This window comes from Rattus norvegicus, chromosome 19 (genome assembly GCF_036323735.1).
Source record: "Rattus norvegicus strain BN/NHsdMcwi chromosome 19, GRCr8, whole genome shotgun sequence".
Lineage (NCBI taxonomy): Eukaryota > Metazoa > Chordata > Mammalia > Rodentia > Muridae > Rattus > Rattus norvegicus.
Window position 1 is genome coordinate 32,263,226 of NC_086037.1, and position 23,276 is coordinate 32,286,501.

General features: G+C 46.4%; 1 protein-coding gene across 9 annotated transcripts in view; it reads right to left on the reverse strand.

Moving 5' to 3' along the window:
- Window positions 1–23,276, reverse strand: part of Chd9 (chromodomain helicase DNA binding protein 9) — a 223,110-nt gene that overhangs the window by 148,847 nt on the left and 50,987 nt on the right. Inside the window, exon 1 of one of the 9 annotated variants that reach the window (XM_039098059.2) lies at window positions 1,665–1,803. The exons of 6 other annotated variants lie outside the window; for them this stretch is intronic. The gene's annotated coding sequence lies outside the window, so the exon portion shown is untranslated. Of the gene's footprint in view, window positions 1–1,151; window positions 1,319–1,365; window positions 1,594–1,664; window positions 1,804–23,276 lie in introns of those variants that run through there. 2 more of the 9 variants (XM_039098057.2, XM_039098058.2) reach the window with 2 other exon arrangements.

The following is a 23,276-nucleotide window of genomic DNA, read 5'->3' on the forward strand; positions in this document are numbered from 1 at the left end:
ACGAGTAACCAAGGTGAGACAGCAGGCAGGGGACAAGGCTGCAGGACTAGAGAAGCCTGCAAAATATATATATCAGGCAAAATACCTATATGCATAAAATTCTTAAAAGATTTAAAAATTTTTAAAAAATTGTGTATGTACCCGTGAGTGTGCAGATGTCCACAAATCAGCTTCGATCTGGAGTTACACATGCCTGTGAGCTGCCTGATCTGGGTGCTGGGATCTGAACTCTGGTACCAACACAGCAGTAAGTGCTCTCAACCTCTGAGCCATCTCTCCAGCCCAGTGTGATGGTGGTTTTTATTAATAAGCTTTATTGCATAGGGCAAGTTCAGATAAATGGATAAAAGTCGCATTAGGGTCAGGAACAAGCTCCCCAGGAAAGTTAACAGTGCAGCACTGTTAACACCTCGACTGTGTCACCACTTCAATTTACATCTACTTTGTCCTGAAAAGTTTTTGCTTTCCCTTTTTACCAGGCAAACCAAAACCAAAAAAGGAACAAGCAAATCACTCTCTGAGCTGGCAGCTGTGACAGGCCAGGAAGACACACAGGCTTTCCGGGTCCGTGCTTGGCTTCGGGATGGATGTCTGAGGAGAGCCTTGGAACCACCCAACGCGTCCCACACCCTGACAGACTCCCAGAGAGCAGCAGCACGGGCAGGAGGGGACCCGCTGCAGGCACGGAGAGGCCCTCAAGTTGGCCTCCTGGGCGTGGGGAAGCCAGTATGGGGGACCCAGAGGCAAAGCTTGGGGTAGTGCTGAGGGCAAGCTGTGCTCCGGGGACCCCACCGTTCGCGCGGGACGCCCTGTCACGAGTAACCGAGGCGAGATAGAGGGTGGGGAACAAGGCTGCTAGACGAGGGAAGCCCGCGCCTAGGCAGGAACCGACCCCGGCGGAGGCCACGAGCAGCACCCGGCCTACTGGGGTTCACCTCCGGCCCACGCAACAGGCGCAGCTCCCGATTCCGACCCCGGGTACCAGACTAGGGGTGAGGGCATAGCTGCAGCCATGACAGGCGGGCGGGCCCCGGTGTGCCCGGCTGCACGTGCGGGCAGCGCCCCCTCCCTGGTCCCTAGCCCCAATCGCCGCCCCTTAAAAGCGGGGATCCCTAGCCCCGGGCGGGTGGGGTGGGGGCGCATGTACTCACCGCCACGACTAAGACTCCCCGCCGCCCCCCGCCTCGCCCTCTTAGACTGACACGCGCGGCCGGCCGAGCGGGGGCAGCCTCCAGCGACCACCAGGCTATCAGACCCTCCCCCGCCAGTCTCCACCAGTTGAGCAATGTTTGCTGTCCCGCTGCGCCCCGGGTGTCCTCCCCACGCCGGTGGAGGCGGGCGGCAGCGGCGAGCGGCGGCACTTACCGGCTGCTCGGCCAGGCCCCCCTGTCAGCGCCGGGCCGGGAGCGAAGGAGGGAGGCGAGCAGGGGCGCCGCCCCCGCCTCCCCCCCGCGCGCCACGCACCCGCCTGATTGGCCCGGTTCACTCCCCCTGCGCGACCCCACCAGCCCCAGCGAGCGGCACTCCCGCAGCAACCGGCGTCTCATTTGCATATCTGTGACCGCGCCGCTGATTGGCCCGGGCGCACAGGGGCGGCCGTGACCGGTGCAGCTCGGGTCGTCGCTCGGTCCTGCTAGGGCTACCCAAGAAAGGAGGATACCCACGCGGTTCCGGGCCCCTCCGCCTGGCCCGACCTCAGACCGAGGGCAGCAGGAGGAGGGATGACTGCCCTGCTCCAGGGCGGTCCCCGCGGTTCCACGCGCAGCCCCGGGCGGCCTCCGGGTGGGGAAGGACTGTGGCCGGGCGCCCTCTGGCCGGAGCGTGGGGCAGTGCAGAACCCGTTCCCCCGCCGCCACGTCAGGCCCCGCCACGTCAGGCCCCGCGGGCACGCCCCGGCCGCCCCAGGCCTGCGGGGTCGGCGCCGAGGTCACTCCGGCGGGCTCTGGAAGCCCTTCTGAGCGGAGTGGCTCTGACCCACCACGTCCTCTGTGCTCTCCAGGTCCCCGGGGACACGCGTGTGCTGTTAAAACCAGGAGCCCCGCGAAGGCCGCCGCCGCCGATGATGCAGCGATTAAAGAAAGCGAGGTGCGGAACACCTGCTGCGGAAAAGGCGCCGGGACCGAGTCCTAATCTACGCCACTGCGTGCCTCGAGTGGGAAGGCTGCCCCGGGTTCAGGGCTCACGTTCTGGATCGCCATTAGAAAGGGGAAGGGAAACGAAAGAGGGACTGCATAAATAAGTGATAGGCGTGCTAAGCTGGTTGAGGAATTGAGCATGCACTTGAAAACCACCGGCTTCAGAAGGCGCTGGGACACAGGAGTTCCTTCTGTCACTAATTAACTGATTGACCTACATTGTCTCAAAGTGTCCCAGGGCCTTGCTTGGTCTTCTCTTCTGTAAAACGAAGAGGCTGGACACATCTAAAAGTGTTCCAGCTCTAAATTCTACTTTCAGACCCAGAACTGACCTTATAACCTAATTTTTTTTTCCCCAATCCCTATTCAGGTTTAAGATAGACAGAATGCTGAATGTTTGAACTTCAGTAAACCTATGTTTGTTCAAAACTGCTTACTGTTTTCAAATCCAGCGTGGGTGGGACTTACCATGCATCCTTCAGTGAATCAAAATCTCCTGAATTTGAGGCCCCATATAGGAACATTGTCCCATATAGGAACATTGTCGGCCTGGTTTGTATATGACCGGATGGGCTGCGATAGGTACATGGTTAAGTGCTTATTTTTTTTAAATTAAAATGTTATACATCTACTGATGGGAGAGGGGATATGAGATGGTCAGAGGACAACTTGCAGGAGTCAGTTCTGTCCTTTCAACATGTGGATTCTGGTGGCCAAACTTGGGTCATCAGTCTTGGCCTCAGGCACTCTTGACAAATGGATCATCACTGAAGCCATATTTTAAAGGATACTCTACCGGGAGCTGCATCTTCTACCTAAGTAATCTCATTCTTTAAATGAGTGAGTACTCATCACCTCCGGAGTAGATGTTCTCCTAGCTGAAACACTGATGGAGCTGGGAGAAAAGGTGCCAGAAAGAAAGGTTACAATTCCAGCTGTGATTCCTCTGAAGGATACCTAGTAACAAAAACCACACTCAACTCCCTACATTGCTTCTTTGTATAGTATTTTATTTTGCAAACTTAATTTGAGTCCAATTTAAGGCCAGTGCCATTTATCTAGCACTGCAAAAGTTACTCCAGATAGATGAAAATTTTCAGTTACTTGAAAAAACTTTCCTCCCCATGATCTGATGGAAAACTCATGGTCTCTTGAACACAGCTTTCTGGTAATTATGTATAGCTAGTGATTAAAGAACATCAATAATTATCAACATTACTGTGCTCACAATCTGTGAGTGCCCTCAAAAATGTGTAGAATTTATTCCTGTAATAAAAGCCTCCATGATACCGTTTATTTTAAACCTATGGATATTTTTATATATCTCTGACGCTTTGCAGTGCTTTTTACCAAACTAGTTCCTTTTGGTTTTTTTTTTTTGTTTTATTTTTGGGGCTTTCGTTTTTGTTTTTTAAATTTACTTGTTGGTGGTGTTTTTATGATATGGGAACCTAAAGTTCAAAATTTTTAAAAATATTCACTACACATAATTTGCATGAGTATGCTGTGTGTACATGTGTATAGCAGTCACAGGACAGCTCAAGGGTGTCACTCTGTCCTACCATATGTGCCCTGGGGATCAACCTCATGTCAGTAATCACTTTTCCCTAACTGAACCATCTTGCTGGCCCTAAACTATCAGGGTTTCGGGATTGTATCTATTTATTTCTGGTGGGGGTTCACCTTCCCCACAACTTTTTCAACTGGTTCAACTGCTCCCTAGTTTGGCTGTTCAGTGGCTGGTTTTCCACGTGCTGGTGTTCTGAATTTTGTTTGGTTGGTTTGAGACAGGCTTTTGCTATGCTATGTAGCCCAGACTAGCCTTGAATTCGTAGTCTTTCTCACCTTTATCTCCCAAGTGCGGAGATCACAACTGGGACCATCTATTTATTAAATCCTGGTGGTACCGTCAGTGATATTTCTGAAACGAACCCCCCAAAAGTATAGCAGAGGATGATTCTGAAACAGCATGGCCCCTCGAAGTTAGCAGTGATCCCTATCACTAGCAACATCAAAATCTAGTACTAAATAAATAAATAAATAAATAAAACTGTTATTATCAGGCCAAAGTCAAGTAGTGGCCAAAAGGGACCTGTACAGGGACCCCTTCCCACTCCAAAAAAAGAACAGCCCCATTCCTAAGCAGTGTCTCAAAGCAAAAGGCACTCACACCCAGTGATCCAGATTGCCAGGAAGCCTGTGCAGTGACACAGCTGTTTTCTACTCCACATGTCACAGCAGATGTCAATGACTGACATGTAACCCTTCCCAGGCTCTGTGCTGAGAATTATGACATTTCACCTGGCTTTTGTTGTTTGTTTGTTTTTTGACAGTCTTTACAACTGCTCAATGAGGAAAGGATTCCCCACCACCACCATTTTATACACAAAGAAGGTTCAGAATTTGTCCTAGATACACAGTCATTGACTGACAGAAATATTTAAACATGGAACGTATCTTGTCTCAGCACCTATACTTCTCAACCCTCATGCTACATCCAGCCTTCAGCTTGAGTTTCCTATTCTATGTTTACAAAAATCTTTTATTTTGAAGGGTCCGGTAACTAGAATGACACCTTAGAAGGTAGAGTTCCGGGGCTGGGGATTTAGCTCAGTGGTAGAGCGCTTACCTAGGAAGCGCAAGGCCCTGGGTTCGGTCCCCAGCTCCAAAAAAAAAAAAAAAAAAAAAAAAAAAGAAGGTAGAGTTCCCTGCAAAGTCTTTTTAATGGTCTCCCGGAGAATATCTCACAATGCAAATTAGTAAACTTTTTCTGTACGTTTAAAAAAACGATTCTCCCAAAGTACCTCCATATCTGGTTTCTCGTACTTCACACACACACACACACACACACACACACACACACACACACACACACACAAAATGTAAGTGACGATGTAAACAAAAAACCAACAAAAACCAAAGACCTGATCTCATTAACGTCTCCTTCCATTTCACTCTGGGAGTAAATTGATACATTCGAGCTTGAAACTAGAAAACTCAGGGTTACTTTGTTAAACCCTGAAAAGAGATGTCCATATGTTTCCAGACACCCCAGTGCTTGATTACAGGGATGGGCCCCATTCTGCCATAGGACCAAAGAATGAGGGATACACAGATCTAAGACAGAGGGGCACATAGATCTAAGACAGAGCTAGCGTTGCTGGGGGAAATTTACTGGGAAAGGTGTTTACAGAAGCAGGACAGCTGGATTCCCCTCCACAAGAGTTTCCCCACTTTTAGTTCTTTGAAACATAGTCTCTTTTGACCCAGACTGGCCTCAAATTCACTCTATAACTAAAGGTGACTGAATTCCTAATTCTAATGCTGCTGTTTCCTAAGTACTGTTTCTGTACAGGAGTGAGCGGGCAGACCTAATCCCCAACAATGTTCTATAAGTTAAGAGAAAAGTGACTTTATCTTGGCTAGAATATACCTGGCTTATCTTAAGCTAATATCCCTGAAATCAGAGCTGCTAGTCAAGTTTCATGAATGACTGTTGAGGGATGCTTTGGGACACTATGTATTCAGTTGCTGATTTCTGTGCCCGAGATCTGGTGGCAGTTGGGACCTCGGTATTGTCATGATTATGAAGCGTTTCCTCACTCAGTATTTTGTAAAACATTGTTCTCTGTAGTCATCTTCTGATTGGTCAATAGGAGATGATCATCCGATAGTGGGCAGGGGAGAGGAAAGGGCGGGACTTTCTGGGCTCAGAAAGTTAGGGGGAGGGTCTCAGTTGGTACCTAGAGAGTCTCTGTGAACAGGAATGAAGAAGAAGAGAGAGAGGGAGACTGAGACGGCAGGTGGTGAGCCATGTGGCTGGAGAAGTAGGGCAGGCCAGCATTGTCAGGTTAGAATAGCTCAAAACCTGCCCAGATGTAACACCTGAAGCTTATTAATAAGCAAAAAGGTTTCTGTGTCATTATCGGGGAAACAAGGAAGGCTCCTTACTACTACACACACAACTAATGGTTTTACCTTTTGCAGTTTGCTCAGAACCAGGCAGGAAAAACAGACTGGAAGCAAATGTGACTTGAGACAGCCGAGGGGAATCTGTAGACTATAGCATAGCCAGAACAGTGAAAGGAAAGAAAGCTGGAAAATCCTGACTCCTGATTTCAAAACCTTCTCTAAAGCTATAGCGATGAAGAGTGTGGTGGCAATGGAAGGACAAACATGTGGATCAGTAGAACAGAACAAGAAGTCCAGAAATAAACTCTTCTTTCTTCTTCACAGAAGAAAGTTGACCCTACTTCAAACTACCAAAGAACCCTAATGGAGCACAGAAGAGATAAACCTCTAAGTAGGAAGAAGCAGATGGCAGGAAGGAATGAGGTCTTCGGGAGAGGCAGGAGGATCTCCATGAGTTTGAGGCCAACCTCATCTATATAGCAAGTTCCAGAACAAGTGATAAGTAGAGATGACCTGTCAACGTCAAGGCCTTATACACTCTAGGCAGGTAGTATACCACTGAGCAACACCCCCAGCCCAGGTATATTTTTTATTGGCAAAATATGGGTGAGTTTTGGAAGTTCGTCCTTAAACCCAAGTAGTGATTCCTAGGTAACAATCAGCAGGAACAAAAGAAGAGAGAAAAGGTGTGGAGGACCTCCAGACTCTGTTCTGTACATAGTGCATTCAAGAACAGCTGGGATGCACAAGACTCACTCTGAATGCAGAAACCCAATTTGAAAGTGATCAGAAGGTCTGGGGAGATAGCTCAGTGGTTAAGAGCACTGATGCTCTTCCAGAAGTCCTGAGCTCAAATCCCAGCAACCCCTCAGTGGCTCACAACCATCTGCAATGAGATCTGATGCCTTCTTCTGGTGTGTCTGAAGACAGCTACAGTGTTCTTATATGTAACAAAACAAATCTTAAAAAAGAAAGAAAGAAAAAAAGAAAGAAAGTGATCAGAATATCTGGATACACATTTCTCCAAAAATATATACACATAGCAAATGTGCACATAGAAATATGCCTAACAATGACAAGATGCAAATAAAAGCCACCCCCATCCATCGGGATGGCTATAATCGGAAAGAGAGCAAGGAGCATTGGAGGAACTGGGATGGCTTGCGCTGCCAGTAGAAAAAGTAAGTTATGCCGTCACTCTGTAAAACATGTCTTCCCAAAGCCAAATGCAGCTACCATGTGACCCAGCACCACAGAAGAAATGAAAACTACCCTCGACAAACCCGTTCACAGCAGACTCGTTCTGATAATCCCAAAGTGGAAATATTCCAGCCGCCCCATTACCTGATGGAAACGCAAACAAAGGTCATGTATATACAATCTATTACCCAGCTATAGAGAGAACTAAGCACTGGTGAGTGGTCCAAGGATAAACTCTGGAAATATGATGTTCACTGGTAAAAACTGCCTGTAACCCCTCCGGCCCTCCCTCCGGAGGCTGGGCCAGGAGGATTGCAGTTAGTTTGAGGTCAGACTGGATTACAGACAAATCCTGTCTTGAAAAAAATTTAACAAGAGACCGCTCAGCAGTGAAGAGCACTTGTGGTTCTTCCAGCAACGATCACGGCTCGATTCTCAGTACCCACAGAGTGGCTTACAACCATTCAGAACTCTAGTTCCAGGAGAACTGACATCCTCTTCTGACCGCCACAGGCACCAAACATTCATATACAAAAAAAGATAATAGGGTTAGGTATTTAGCTCAGTGGTAGAGCGCTTGCCTAGCAAGCTCAAGGCCCTGGGTTCAGTCCTTAGCTCCGAAAAAAATAATTAATTAATTAATAAAAATTTAAAAACAGCAACAGACACCCCAAAACTCACAAAAAGACAAAAAAAATTGTTCTTTTACAGGTCAATAGTAAGCACTTTCTGATGCTAGAAGTATGCTTCGTAAATACCTTATATATTTTACGTAGGGTCCTGATTTGAATATATTAGTCTATTATACTGTAGGAGATAATAACATCCTGCCTATTTGTTAAACTAAAGGTAGCTTGAGCAACTCCGATATTCTTCTCTGCCTGGGAAAGAACCCGAAAGGGGGTCTGGTTGAGTCATCAGTGACTAAACGTTCATTTCCCAGTAGCTCCCTGGGAGTTATGAATTTCCTTGACTCGGTGAGGCACATGGGACTTTTCTTAGACAGAAGTGAGGGATGCCACTAGAAAGCTCTTCCGGCTTTGTTTCCATAAGGTAGCAGAGGGCAGACAAACATTTAGCTATGCATTAAGCACATTACCCAGCATGCTCAGCTAGCGCTGCTGTTTGCCAGTCTGGAGTCGGAAGGTAATAACAACGCCCAAAGGCCATGCCCAGCCAGAGAGATGCTTTCTGATTCCTGCTCAGAGACCCATTTGATCAGGAACAGACCCTAGAAGACATAAGCTTTTATCTAGTTTTAAATCCTCTGACTAGGAATACACTTTAAAGCCTCATCCTGCTTGACAGTTCAGACTTCACACTGTGAGTTTCTGTAAACATCTGCTTGTCCTACCTACCCTTAGAAGGCCTTCAGGAGAATGAAGTTTGGATGCGGCCATTGATAAAATATCCCTGAGCATCCAATTCCCTGTTTGTGCTTTTGCTTCTACTGGGACCACATACGTCCTTCTGGGATCATAGATTTCCTGTTTGGAAAAGTTGCATCTGCATTAAGCTGGGGAGTAATTTAGATGCATAAAATAGGGAAGAAGTTTGAGAAATAAATGCATTCAACATACCTGTTAGTAATTCAGACTCAGTACTAGGTGCCAAGAAGAGAAATAACCATGGGCATGGCACACGCTGTCCTCTGACCTCATGGCAAATAGTCTTACGAAGCAAGCCAGCACCAACTCATTCATTCTTGAAATTAATGTTGGTAACAGTCACCACTAACAACAAAAGTGATCTAACCCACTTGGTCCAGAGCTGATGGAGCTGGTCCTAGTGGCACAGGCCTTTAATCCCAGCACTTGGGAAGCAGCAGCAGCCGGATCTCTGAGATCAAGGTCAGCCTGCTCTACGTAATAGGTTCAAGGCAGACCATGGAGAGCTACATAGTGAGACTTCGTCTGAAAGAGACGAACAAACAAAAGTCCAAAGGGAACCGAACGTATTTTTCTAATCTGCTGCTTCGTGTTATAACCATCTTACTTTTAGGGGGAAAAAATTCTTGGATCTGTTTGTTTATTATTGAGACAGGGTCTCATATCCCAGGTTGTCCTCGAACTCACCATGTAGCCAAGGATAACCTTGAATTTCTCATCCTCCTGGCTGCATCTCAAGAGCGTTGCAATGGCAGGCACGTGCGCAATGCCTGGTTTTATTAGACACTAGGGTTCTTGTCTAGGGCCCTATGCAAACTAGACAAGCATTCTACCAACGGTCACATCTTAAGCCATTTCGTCTTTTCTAACACTCAGAAGAAATAGAACCTGGAGTCCTGCGCTCGCGCGCTCTCTCTCTCTCTCTCTCTCTCTCTCTCTCTCTCTCTCTTTCACTTTTTTTTTGTGGGGGGGGGGATTGGGGGTTATGCACACCTTTAATCCCAGCACTAGGGAGGCATAGGCAGGCAGATCTCTGAGTTTGAAGCCAGCCTGGTCTACAGAGTAAGTTCTAGGATAGCCAGGGCTACACAGAAAAATCCTGTCTCAAAGACAGAGAGAGAGAGAGAGAGAGAGAGAGAGAGAGAGAGAGAGAGAGAGAGAGAAAGAGAGAGAGAGAGAGAGACAGAGAGAGAGAGAGAGAGAGAGAGAGAGAGAGAGAAAGAGAGAGAGAAAGCACTGGCTGCTCTTCTGGCACCTACGTGGTACATGCTCTCTTCTGTCTCTGTCGGCACTGGGCACACAAGTGATACACAGACACACATGCAGGCAAGACACCCATGTAGAGAATACAATTTAAGCTTTTAAAGAAAACAGCAGGGTTGGGGATTTAGCTCAGTGGTAGAGCGCTTGCCTAGGAAGCGCAAGGCCCTGGGTTCGGTCCCCAGCTCCGAAAAAAAGAACCAAAAAAAAAAAAAAAAGAAAAGAAAAGAAAGAAAACAGCAAAAAGTAGCCTTGGTGTCTGTTCCGGATTTTTCCCCCTAGAGTGGAGTAGATTAAGAAGGCCTATGTTGGCTAAGATGTAGCAGGATATGGAGGTGTATGCTTGTGGCTGCGGTACTTGGGAGGTAGAGGTGAGAGGAGCAGAAGGGCAAAGTCAGCCTCAGTTACAGAGCACTTTAAGGGCCAGCCTGAGCTACATCTACAGAGACCGCCACACTACTCACCACAGAGAGACTGAGAGAGAGAGAGAGAGAGAGAGACAGACAGAAATACAGAAATACAGAAAAACAGAATAGAAAAAGACGGAGATGGAGAGATACCCGAGGGGCTGGTGATGTAGCTTGGCTGGCAGAGAATTTGCCTAGGATTCATGAAGCCCTAGGTTAAATTCTCCAGCATTTCACACACTGGGTACGACGACACAGGTGCCTACTATGAAGCTAACGCTTGGAAATTTGGGGCAAGGAAGAAGCCCAAAGGAAACTGTGATTCCATTTGGAGTTTAGATTTCCCAGTCTAGGATCTGGGAAAACTTGGTGAATGGGTGGGGGTGGGCTCTCTCTCTCTCTCTCTCTCTCTCTCTCTCTCTCTCTCTATATATATATATATATATATATATATATACACACATATAATATATATATATATGCTATTTTCTATATCTGTATCTCTATCTATATCAGAGAACCAAATGTCTAGGGCCAGTTTGCCGCACTGATAATCTGGACTCTATTTTTTTTCTTCCTTTTTATTTTTTTGGTGCTGACAACTGAACCCAGGTCTAGGCAGGTGCTCTACCACGGAGCTATACTCCCAACACTTGGTAGCGTGCATTTCGTAGTCCCGGACACTAACAGCTTACTTTCGATTGACGGTTGGCAAGAGGATAAAAGACTGAAGGATTAGACAAAATCCTCTGAGTATCAAATTTGTGATGCATTTCCCCCCTGCAGCCTAACTGTTGAAGCTTCTCTCACCGGTAGCAGTTCTAGGCTAGCAAAGCGGCATGGTCATTGTCTGTGGCACGTCGCACTGGCTGCTGAAGGAGGATGCTTCTCCACGCGGCTCCTTTGCAGAGTGTGTATTATTTGGCAAGGACACACTGAGTCATTTGTGAAAATGATAAGAAAGGTCAGGCTGCCATTTCTCACAGTCGGCTAATCCCTTTCTAGATAACTGAGAGTGGCCTGTGTCTTTTCTGTTCCTTAAGTACACAGCAAGTCTTGTCTGGTCCGCTTTACCTAGTTCCTTGGCTCTCCACTGTTTACAGAAGCGCTAGCCGCCCCTCCTCCACCTCCCAGTCCTAAGAGGAACTTGGTACCTCCAGCCAGCCTTCCTTTGCCCCCAGTCCCTTCTTACGGCTTACCACAGTCTCACAGGATTCCAAGTACCCAGGGCCCCGTAAATGTGCATTTTACACAGAATGAATTGTTCCTTAAGACACGACTAGAGTTCTAGCAGAAACAGCTATTGCTGCCGCCCCTGGGCCGGAGAGATACCTGGGTGGTACAGCACATGCCTAACGTGCTTGACGCTCTGGGCTCAGGATCAGGGAAAACAAAATACCTGCCATTTAATGAGCCCTAGACACTGGACATTTCTATCAAACGCTCTCGGAAGGCGGAAGCGGTAATCTCTTTGAGTTCCAGGCCAACCTAGTCTACAGAGTAAGTTCCATGACCACAGCTACACAGAGGACCCTGTCTTAGTGGTTAAGAACACTTGGTTGTTCTTGCAGAGGACTCAGGATTGTTTGCCAGCACCCACATGGTATCTTACGACCATTTTAACTATAGTTCCATAGGACCTAATGTCTTCTCTTGACCTTTGCTGGTCCCAGGCACAAATGTGTGCACAGATATGCATGCAGGCAAAGCACCAATGCACGTAGAAATAAAATAATGCTTTTGTTTTGTTTTGTTTTGTTTTGTTTTATGAGAGAGTTTCTCTGTGTAGCCCTGGTTGTCCTCCAGCTCTCAGAGATCCACCTCTCTCTGCGTCCTGAGTGCTGGGATAAAGGAGTATGCCACAGAGTCTCAAAAAATAAAATGTATTAAAAAGTTCTCAAACTTTATGAGTCAAATATGCTGTCCCCAACTGATAATCTCAGCATGTATGAACCAGGAAAAGCAAAAGTCTGAGTTTAGACTCAGTCGACTACGCACTAAGTTCAAAGCTAACCTGGGCCATAGAGTAAGATTCTGTCTTGGAAACAATAAAACGTAAAGAAAAAAAACAAAACAAAACAAAAAAAACCCAAAAAACCAAAACCATAAAAAAGAAAAAGCCTTACTGTGTCCTACATGGTTTGAATATGTCTCTCAAGAGTTCTCATGATAGAAACTAAATCCTCAATTCCAGATGCTGATGGCATTTGGAGGTGGGGCCCTTAGAAGTAGGATTAAATGAGGTTTTAGGGGTGAGCCCCCCGCCGCCCCATGACAGTGTTGATGGTTTTACAAGACAGACTTGGACAATTTATCTGTGCTATGCGATATCCTCTGCCACATCCTGATGTAAGGGACCTTTCCTAGTTGACAAAGTAGAGGAGAGTGCCGTGCCTTCGGCCTCCAGAACCCTGAGCTACACACATTTCTACATAAATCAAATTACCTAGTGTCAAATGTTTTGTCATGGCAACAGAAGGCAGAGGAAGACACTGCATAATAATATCTCCAGAGAAACTTGAAAACTGTCTTTACTCATGCCCTGCCCACACCCAGGGGTGACGGGCCTCCGTATAAAGATGCTAAAACTCTGCACGTGGTGACTTGTGCAGACAAGAGAGTAAAACACTACTCTGGGCTGCTTTAGGGTGTCGCTGGGTGGCAGAACCCTTGTCCCACATGTCTGACAAGATGCAGCGCGTCTATCTTCCCAGCATTCAAACGGGAAGATTGTGATCTCCAGGCCAGCCTGAGCTACATGATGAGATCGTTTCTAAAGGAGAAAAAAGGGGGAGGCTGGGGGGTGGGGGAGGAAATAGCTTTCAGTGGAGAGACTCCTGTTCTGAGTAGCGAGGTCAAACAACAAGCCTGCTGTGGGATCTCTCCCGCTCAGAACTTGGGCTGCTGATCAGGAAGATCATGGATCTCAGGCCAGCCTTTAGGGAAAAACCGAGTTCAGAGGCCAGCCAGGCCTGTGTGTTTTCACAGAGGACCCTGCCTCAAAACAACAATAAACAAACTAACAAATGCTGAAAGGCCAGAGGATGGCGACGCAACGCAAAGGCTATAGGAGGAAAAGACAATTTACCTGAACCACAGTGCAAGCTGTCACTGACGAACTGATCAGCAAGTGTTCTCGCGCTGGAAGTGAGACTAGCGCCTATGCTGCCTGCCTCGTTGTTCCTTATAAACACACTCCTAAGTATTCCCTGAAATACAGGCGTGTGCAAGTGAGAATTAGTAGTCTCCTGTCTTGGAGGCAAACTTAAAGGAAAAACCGGCAGCGGTGTTTTAGGTGGGAAAGAAAACTAGGCTGGAATGCAGGTTTGTTAGACCTGAGGTTAGGCCTCTTTGGATTCACTGAGCCCCTGATAACACCGTCTACTCACAATGGAAGACACTAAACTGTAGTGGAGATCCAAAGGTGACCAACAGGACAAAGGCAATTCCTTAAATTCACAGTGGCGGTGGTAGGGGTATCTCAGGAAGGATTATAGCTCACACCTTAATGCTGGCTTGGGAGACAGAGGCAGGTGAAACTCCGTAGGTTCGAGACCAGCCTGGTTGACCTAACAGGCTACAGACCAGCCAGGGCTAAATAGTGAGACCCTATGTAGCAGATTCGTTAAAATGCTAGATGGAATAGAAGGTTATAATTTAGAAAGCTAATCACATTGCCCTACTCTACTAGGGCTGCTACCTGCTAGGAGATTAGCAGCAGAGGAAAGAACTGAATAGGATCCCCTCACCCAGTCTTAGTTTCTCTATTATCCCTCAACAAAGTGTTAAGAAAGAAAGGTCCTGTAATCAATAATTGTGTTACATCTTCTCCTCACATAGTCTCACTAGGGACCCTGAACCCCTTAAAGTAGGTGTGAAAAAAAAAACAGGTTTCTTTACATCAGGGGAAACTCAGCAGGAACATTAGAAAATCAACGGATCCCACCCCACATCTAACGTTCTTTCATTCTCACTGGGGGAAAAGAAAAAATCCAGGTCATTCGAAAGGGCAATTTAAATTCGCGGATCCTCTGATGGTCGAGATTAGGGCGGTGAACAATAAGAGCTGTGTGTTAGCAGCTCCCATTCAAGGCAATTTCTGTAGCTAAGAAGCTCTGGAAAGCTGGAGTTGAAAGCAGTTTGCCAGAGGATCTGAAGTCAGCTTCAAACAAGAGTCCTCCGCCACCTGGCTTCTCAAAGTTACCAGCGACCTTAGCGGGAAAACATGGTGAACGGGTGTGCATCCCAGTCTTGGTGGTCCAGGCTGGCCTGGACCTCGGGCAGCCATAGTACCTCCACCATCGCCACCATTGCCACCATTGCCACCATCGCCGCCATCACAACAACAAAGGACAGAATTGCCCTTTTTTATGGTTATTTTGAATCTTATGCGTAATCATTATATACTGTTATCAATGAATTATAGCCCTTTCTTTTTTTTAAAGTGTAACTCCAGATGCTCCTGCTGTGGGCCTACTAAGTGCAGGGATTCTAGGCTGTGGGCCCACTAAGTGCAGGGATTCTAGGTATAGGCCGCCACATCTGACTTCAAAGATAACACTTTAAAGTGAATTAGTTGTTTTGAGATTTGCGTAAGTTGAGCTGGGTGACTGGAGGTCGGAGATCCATGGGCAATGTTGGTGGATTTTTATCAAGTCATGCAGCTCACCCAGGCTCTGTTGCTGGTGAGTTTGTTTTCTTCTGTTGATAGTGGGTTCTGTTTGCTTTGACAGGGTTTTGCAGTTTCCTAAGCTGGCCCCAAACTCCTGGATTTAAGCCTTTTAAGTAACAGGTACTCTAGGTACATCACCATAAACAGCTAGAAAAACTTCTCAGTAGCAGATACGATTTGATTATATTATTTATATAGAATATAATGTTAGGGGCAAGAACATATCTGTTCACCAATTCTTTTTAAAAAAGTCCAAAAAAAAAAAAAAAAAAAAAAAGGAAAGGAACAAAAGGCGGGAGCGTGGTGGTGGCGGCTTGCCTTTAATCCCAGCATGGAGAGCGGGGCAGGCAGAGACAGGCAGATCTCTGTGAGTTGACAGCAGCCTTGTCTACATAGTTCTAGGACAGCCAGGGCTACATAGTGAGACCCTCTCAATAAACAAACAAACAAACAAACAAACACATAAAAAAAGAGATCTAAAAAAAATCTAGTAAACTAATGTATCAGAATCTTCCTATAATGCTCTGTGTGTGCGTTTGTGTGTACTTGCTTCTGTTTGTGCATGGGTATATATGTACATGGTGTGTGCAGTATAGGCACATGTGTGCATGGATGCCTGTATGTCTGGGTGCACATCCTGGCTTTGCCCTTGCTCTACCATTCAACTGCACCCTGAGCCCGATCTATAATGTTTGAGAATGACATGTTTATTTGTAGCTGGGGACAAACCCAGCGACAACCGGGAGCAGGGAAACAGCATTAGACAAACGGAGAAAAGCTGCTAACACCTTACAGTGGGGCTGAGCAGCGAATGCAGATCCTCAAACTTTAGGAAAACACACTCCTCAGATTTTATTTTTAAACGTCTGGCAGAAGTCCAAGGTTTAAAACAGGAAAAGCCAAAACCCAAAGAGAAAAACAGAACAAAAGCTCAGCTGTCCAAAAGCCTTGGGGTCCCTCCACCATTCCCCAGCTCTGGAGGACACCTCTGAAGCTAGGCTGGACTTCGAAGGACATATATCGGAAACCCTGGAGTCCATCCCACTCTGCAGAAGAGGGAATTAGAGCTCTGGGCGGCAGGGCTTACCCACAGTGGTACATCTTCCCCAGTCTGCCAAGATGATTCAGATACTGCTATTCTCCAAAATAGCCGGGACTGAGCAGATGACACAGAACCTTGGCAGTGGGACTACTCCCCGGTCCACCCTGGTTCTCCAGCTACCAGCCTTCTGTCGAACTTCTGTCTTTTGCCCCACTCTTCTTGTCTTGTGAGATAGGGGCTCTCTATGTAGCTCAGGCTGGCCTTAAGCTCAAGGTTCTCTTGCCTCTGCTTCTCAGGAGCTGCTATAAGAAGCATAAACTGTAGGTTTTTGCCTATCTTTTTTAATTACAGCCCTCGTTATGCAAAACGTATTTGTTCGTGTCGAAGATTATTAATTCACTTGCACTCCTGAATCGCCGACATTTGGAATTCAAAATGCTTTACTTAACAATTTGGACTCCTGAAATTTTAGAGATTCAGTAATGTGAAGCTCTTACCCTGTACTCGTTACCATCTCGGAGCCAAGCAGAAGTATACATTCTACAACTGTCGCAGCCCACGTGTCCCTACTGTGATACATTTGCCTGTGTCCGGTTTTACCTGCTCCCTATGAACATTTATGCTTGTCACCATGGTCTAAAGCTTATGGCCATAGAAGTTTCTCAGAAGTGAATTTTTTAAGGAACAAAGAGAAGCCAAGGATGCAGAGGGAACCGCTCAATCTCCAAGACAGAGATGTTGAAATAAATACTGCTGTTTTCCTGTACAGTCGAGAAGGAAACTTCACGTTGGTTACACATGCCTGTAGCTCCAACACATGGAAAATGGAAGCTGAAGGGTTACTGTAAATTTAAAGGCGAGCCAGATGTGATGGCACACATCTGGTAATCCCAGCACTCAGGGGGCAAAGGCAGGCAGATCTCTGTGAGCTTCAAGCCAGCCTGGTGTACAGAGTGAGTTCCAGGACAGCCAGAGCTGTATAGTGAGATCCCGACTTGAACACCCTCTCCCCTGAAAAGCAAACAAACAACAAACAAAACCAGGAAAGCAAAGCAAATAGGCCAGCCTGGGCTACATAGTGAGTTCCAGGCCAGCATAGATATTTATTTTTGTTTTATACGTATGGGTGCTTCGCTTGCATGTATGTCTGTGCACCATCATGTACATGCGGGGCTCGTAGAGACCAGAAGAAACTGATAGATCCTTTGGGATTAAAAAAAAAATCGCATAAGGCTAACCATTATGTGGGTGCAGGGAATTGAACTCAGGCCCTCTGGAAGAACAGACAGTGATTTGAACTACTAAGCCAGCTCTTAAAAAACAACTCAAACAACGATAATAACAAAAGCAAACAAAAAGGAAGGAAAAGAAGAAGGCAAGTTTCAGGCTTCCCACCTTGTTGGCTTTTCTGAGACTGCGACCATAAGCTAGTCGCTAGTCAGATTTAGGGCTTGGAAGTGCTCTCCGCACGCACGTCCCTAGATAACAGCACAGTTCCTAACAGGCCCAACTCCTCCTCACTCTTTGGAGGTGCACCATTAAAGCATGCAGCAGAGAGGTGGGGCTTTGCCCAGGGCTGCACCCTTCCCTGGCTTGTGCAAGCTGCTCGTTTGATCTCTCCTGAAACCGAACCACCCGGCAGCCTGTTTCCTGCACCCCAGCACGCCATTCTCAGTGCTGTGGAGAAGAGGCTGGATTCCAGCGTTGTCTTTTTATTATTGCTGTTTCTGATCTCTCTCCCTCCTCTGGAACAGAAGCTCCAGGGCATAAACATTTCTATTTGTTCATTGCCATGTTACAGGACCCAGATTCACAGTGCGTACTCAGTAAATGTTTATTAAACAAATGAACTTGTCCTACCCAAGCCCAGGTAACAAACCGACTATTATTTCAAAAAAGTTTCAGTAGGGTTTCTGAATGGTGGTGGTGAGTACATGTTTACCGAATTTTATGTATGTATGTATGTATGTATGTATGTATGTATGTATGCATGCATGTATGTATTTGGGGGGGTATGGGTGAGCATATCCTTTTATTATGGCGTAAGTAGTGGTCACAGGGTAACTTTCAAGAACTGGTTCTTCTCTCGTCATCACAGTTGGATGGAACATGGGTTGTGAGGCTTGGTGGCAAGCACCTTTACCTGCTGAACCATCTCATAGGCCCCTACAGACCTCTTCCTGCTTCTTAATTATGGGACAGGATCTCAGTAAATTGCACAGCCTGGTCTGGACTGTGCTCTATCCCAGTCAGGCTTCCAAATCCTGTTTCAGCCTTCCAAATAGCTGGGAGCCCAGACCTATCTCACTAGGTCCAGCTGTGCACATATCTTTTGCAATACATTTATTTACACAGCTCTAAGCAAGGGAGATGACTCGGTGGTCAAGACAGCTGACTGTTCTTTGGCAGGGCCTGGGTTCAATTCTCAACACCCACATAGCAGTTCATAGTTGTCTACAACTCTAGTTCCAAAGGATCTAAGACTCTCACACAGACATACATGCAGGCGAAACACCAATACCCATAAAAGAATTTTTAAAAATGTTGAAAAGTCTTACAGCTGGGCAGTGGTTGCTCATGCCTTTAATCCCAGCACTTGGGAGTCAGGAGTAGGCAAGATCCATGAGTTTGAGGCTAGCCTGGTCTACAGAGTGAGTTCCAGGACAGCCAGGGTTACACAGAGAAACCCTGTCTTTAAAAAAAAAAGGGGGGGGGGAGGAAAGAAGAAGGAGAAGGAGGAGGAGGAGGGGGAGGAGGAGGAAGAGGGGGAGGAGGAGGAGAAGGAGGAGGAGGAAGAGGAGGAGGAGGAGGAGGAGGAGGAGGAGGAGGAGGAGGAGGAGGAGGAGAAGCACCACCACTACCATCACCAAAGTTGCAGTTAGTTTGTAGAACCAACAATGGGCTCCAACTGAGGACTCCTTGGCTTATGATGGCAGAATCAAAACAAAGAACCAATTTCTCAGGGATCAGCACCCTGAGAATTGTCCTTCTTCTCTTTACAAGTCTAGATAAGTTGTGAGATAATCTAGGATGCTGAATGTGATCATTTCCTCCCTCCCTCCCTCCCTCCCTCCCTCCCTCCCTCCCTCCCTTCCTCCCTCCTTCCCTTCCTTCCCCAAATACTACTATGCTAGATCTCTAGATCTGGGAGGTGGAAGTAGAGGTGAAGGGTGATACACAGAGCTGTTACACACACACACACACACACACACACACACACACACACACACACACACACACACACACACAGTAGCCTGCATTTTCGTCAGGATCATCTTTACCTAGACTGTGCACCTCTCCTTCCTTTCCCCTGAGCAAACACGGATGGATGGCTTTACAGTGAGATCCTGTCTCGAAACCCGAGATGTAATTTGTGGAAGGTGCAAAGGATGTCCCTAAATGTTTTCTAGCACCACCCGGCCAACCCTTGGGCAGTGGCTGTTCCCCACGCCCCTCAGTTCTGCCTTTGACTCCACTTGAACTCTTCAGAGTCATCCTCGCTTCATTCCCCAAGAACAGAAGCTCACAAGGCCAGAAGCTCTGGTTCTAGTGTCCTAGCCCAGCAGGGCACTACGCTCAGCTAGGTAAAAGTGACTGAAGAATCCCGGGGCCAGTAGCGATGAACGTGTGACAGCCATGGACAGTAAGGAATGGTAAGATCGCTTCCACACAAAGAAAACTTGACATTCAGATCTGCTGAAGTTCTGCTAAGTCCAGAGACAGACATTGCTAGTTGAAACTTAAAACCCAGAGCCTAACATCATAGGAGATGACTTTCTTTGAAATAGTCACACTTGTGAAATGCACTGCTTTGCTGCTGCTGCTGCTGCTGCTGCTGCTGCTGCTGCTGCTGCTGCTGCTGCTGCTGCTGCTGCTGTTAGGGCTCAAACTGAGGCCCAGTGCTGACTAAGCAGGTCCCTCTTTCACACATAGCAGGCATTGAACTAGTCCCTTTGGACATAGCCTTTCGGCAACGCCTCAAGCCTACTCTCTTTTAAAAGTTGTAAACTAAGCCAGTTGCAGTGGACCATGCCTGGAATCCTAGCACTTTCGAGGCTAATGTAGGAGGATTGAAAGTTTGAGGTGAGCTTGGGATACACAACAGGTTCTTGGCCAGTTTGGCCTATGAGATCTTAAAGATAGATAGATAGATAGATAGATAGATAGATAGATAGATAGGTGGGGTTGGGTGGGTGGATAGATGGATGGATGGATGGATGGATGGATGGGTGGGTGGATGGATGGATGGATGGATGGATGGGTGGGTGGATGGATGGATAGACAGACAGACAGACATACATACATACAGACAGACAGACAGACAGACGGGTGGGTGGTTGGTTGGGTGGGTGGGTGGATGGATGGATGGATGGATGGATGGATGGATGGATGAAAAAAGTAGCCTGGCATGGTGATGCACTAAGGAGGCAGAAGCAGACAGATTTCTTGAGTTTGAGGCCAATCTGGTATACATATTGAGTTCTGGGACAGCCAAGACCACAGAGACTCTGTCTCAAAACAAAAAAACACCCAATAAAAATAAACTAATAAAATAAAACGTTAGTAAAACATAACCAAAGTTGTGAGCTACCCCCACTGAGTCACATTCACACAAGACTTCATAAGAGTGTAGGTATCAGCACCCACGTAAAGGAGCAGCGGCAGGGGCAGGGGCAGGGGCAGGGGCAGGGGCAGGGGCAGGGGTGTGCACATTTGTAAGCCCAGTGCTATGGGATGGAGAGCACTGCATCCTGAGAGCCTGCTGAACAGATAGCAGCCACCCAAGACGAGAGCCTGAGGTTCAGTGAGAAACACTACCTCCAGGGGACAGACTGATAAAACAAGATACCAGATGTCCTCCTTTGTCCTCTACAAGAGCAGGCACACAGTACACATACACACACACGCACACACACACATACACACATACATACACACACATACACACACACATACACACACAGCCCCCCAACACACACACACACACACACATACATACCTCCCGCACACATATACATACACACCCACACATGCATACCCCTCCCACACACACATACATACCCCCAAACACACATATATACCCCCCCACATACATAGTCCCACACACACAAATAAATAAATTAAATAAATAAATAAATACTTCTTTTCTCCCCTCCCTGCACCTTTTTTCTTCTTTTGTTTTTTTTTTTTTTGTGGGTTTTTTGTTTGTTTGTTTTGTTTGCTTGTTTTTTGCTTTTTTTGTTTTGTTTTTTTGTTTACACTGGGACTCAGTATATAGCCTTGGCTAGCCTCAAACTATCTGTGTAGACAAGGCTGGCCTTAAAGTCAGAGAGATCTGCCTGCCTCTGTCTCCTGCATTGTAGGGTTAAAGGTGTACTCAATGACACCTGGCTGTGTTTTCTCTTTTTCTTTCTTTTTTTTAATGTTTGTTTTAAATTTTAGCATTTGTGGGTGTGCCTGAGTGTGTGCATGTACTCATGTAAGCAGAAACCTAAGGGGGTCAGAAGAAAGGCCAGATTCCCTCCAACTGGAGACAGAGACCACTGTGAGCTGCCAGGTGGGTACTAACATCTGCACCCAGGTCCTCTGGATAAATAGCATGCGTTCTTAACTACGGAACCATCTCTCTAGACCCCATAGTCACACACAAACACACACACACACACAACATAACAATAATAAAGAAAGAAAAAAGGATAATCTGATTTTGAGAGAAAGGCATAAGAAGGGTTGGAGGGAAGGTGAATGATATTTTAATTTAATTTAAAAAATGGAAACAACAACAAATGATTGTCTGCTTGTAGAATGTAGCACTAGATAACTGGGGTGGGCCTGGGAAGATATTTTCCTGTCATCTTTTAGAGTTTTAAAGCAAGCAAATATAACTCCTATTCAAAATAAATAAAAAATAATTTTTATTTTATTTATTTGTTTGTGGTATTTTGAGGCAGGGTCTTTCTACATAACCTTGGCTGTTCTGAAACACACTATGTAGACCAGGCTGGCCTTGAACTCATGGAGACCTGCTATGATTCTCCTATATGAGCCTCCCAAGTGCTATGATTATAGCCAAGAGCCACCATACCCTAACTGTGATCAGAAGTGTAAATAAAATCATGCAGATCAAACAGATCAGAACTTTCCAGTCCTATCTCCTTGTCTGCTGGATAATGTAAAGGGTCCCCTAGCCTCAGCTGTCTAATTGAAAATGTGGGGTTAACACTAGCTACAAGACGCTTTGAGAATTAAGACCAGCTAAACAAAGTGCCATGGACAGAGTGAACTCACAAGCTGGCTTTCCCTTCTCTGAGTCTTGGGTCATCCTGCTTTCATGAGGGACACTTCACTGCCTGTGCTTACACACCACTCTCTCTGTCTTGCCTGTTCTGTTCCTTCTTTCCCTTCAGGGTTGCTCATGCTGGACAAGTACACTGCCAAGTTACACCCTTATCCCTTAGGGCATCCTGGAGACAGTCTGTGTAGCCCGCACTGGCATCAGATTTGCAATGCCCCTGCCTCCGTTTCCAAGTGCTAGGATTACAGGCATGTGCCCCTGCTCAGTGTTCAATGGAACTGTTTTGATGTTACACATGGTAATGCACACCTATAACCCCAGCTCTCAGGAGGCTGAGTTAAGATGACCAAAGGTACAGGACCAAGGTAGGCTTAAGCAGTGAAATGGCGTTCAAACAATAGAACCTTCTTTATTAAGCCAGGTGTGCTGGCACTTGCCTTTATTCCAAGCACTGAGGGGGCAGAGACAAGCAGAGCTCTGTGAGTTTGAAGCCAGCCTGGTCTACAGAGCAAGTTCCAGGACAGCCAGGGATATACCCTGTCTCAAAAAACAAAATTAAAAATAAACTGTTTTGAAATGAAACTCTTGGCCCAGTGCAGTGGCACAGGCCTTTAACTCCGGACTCAGGATGTTCTCTGTGAATTAAAGGCTAGCCTGTTCTAAACATGGAATTCTAGGACAGCCAGGGCAACAAAGAGAGAATCTTTCTAAAAACAAAACAAAAATTTAATAATAATAGAAACAATGGCAATTGTTATCAACTTCATCAGAGACAGGGCACTCAAAAAAAAAAAAAAACAAACAAACAAAAAAAAAAAAAAACGGAAACCCACACATGAACAGGTGGTTTTGGTACCTTCCCTCATGAAACTTAAGAAACAGGCCTAAAATCACCTACCCTTTATCCTACTTGCAGACAAACTAAGACTTAATAAATTAAATGAAGAGCTAGGGAGGCGGCTACT